This window comes from Oncorhynchus nerka, linkage group LG10, assembly GCF_034236695.1.
Source record: "Oncorhynchus nerka isolate Pitt River linkage group LG10, Oner_Uvic_2.0, whole genome shotgun sequence".
NCBI classification, from domain to species: Eukaryota; Metazoa; Chordata; class Actinopteri; order Salmoniformes; family Salmonidae; genus Oncorhynchus; species Oncorhynchus nerka.
Genome location: NC_088405.1, coordinates 39,823,314 through 39,824,537, shown reverse-complemented (window position 1 = coordinate 39,824,537; position 1,224 = coordinate 39,823,314).

The following is a 1,224-nucleotide window of genomic DNA, read 5'->3' as shown; positions in this document are numbered from 1 at the left end:
GGTTGCCAGGTTCGAAAAAATCCTAACAAACGATAGCACAAACGACTACTCAAAACCCGCACAAAAAGGCATGTCAAATAGCCTAATTTTCCCCCACAGCAAGAGGAGAGTTGCCACATGTATAGTAGTTACAAGTTTATCAAAATAATAATTATTGCAAACTATGACATGGCATAATAAACTCATTTGAATATGTTGCAAGAGTAAATATAATTTGCCCTTATTAAACTCGTCAGATCATTTTCCATCAAGGAATGTCGATTTAACTCGTTGACTGCTATGATTGAGCAATAGGGTATGGTATATGGCCAATATACCATGGCTAAGGGCTGTTCTTAAGCATGACGCAACATGAAGAGTCTGGATACAGGCGTTAGCCCTGTAATATTGGCCATTTACCACAAAACCCCAGGGTGCCTTATTGCTATTATTAACTGATTACCAACATAAAAGTATTTTTTTTGTCATACCCATGGTATATACCACGTCTGTCAGCCAACAGCATTCAGGGCTCGGCTGTCAGCCAATCAGCATTCAGGGCTTGAACCCGTTTATAATCAAGCGATAAGGCCCGAGGGGTTGTGGAATATGGCCAATATACCACTGCTTAGGGCCGCGTTGATTCATATATACACGAACAGCCCTTAGCCGTGGTATATTGGCCATATACCACAACCCCTCGGGCCTTATTGCTTAATTATAAACCTTGGAGGTGCGTATTGCAACTTTAAAAACTGTTAGGCTATTTTTTGGCAATTGTGCCTTTTATTATATGCCCAATGTTAAGACTACAAACAGTTATAAAAGGCCCATTTGACTTGTCGTTTCAATAGGCATCGACTACAGACAAAATTCTAGGTGTATGGTTGTAATTCAACTTTGCCATGGTTTGCTGAGATAGATGCAGGTAGCCTATAGCCCCAGATAGGCCTACATCTTATTTCAGATAGTCTACAGTAGTCTAAGCAAAATGTAAACAAGATGTAAAATGAAAGATTTAGCAGCTTGGGGAATTCAAATGGACTCTTTTGTTCAACATGAATAGTTTGGCGATTTCAAGGTACGAAGTGCGTGTGCTTCCCAATAGCCTACTAGAATAGGCTACTGAGGATGAGTCGTAATTTCAATTAAATATTAAATACTAATAATATGTATATGAACTGAATATGCTTGTCAACAACAGTCAGTGTTTAACATGTTTTCCTTTAGCCTAATCTGACTGAC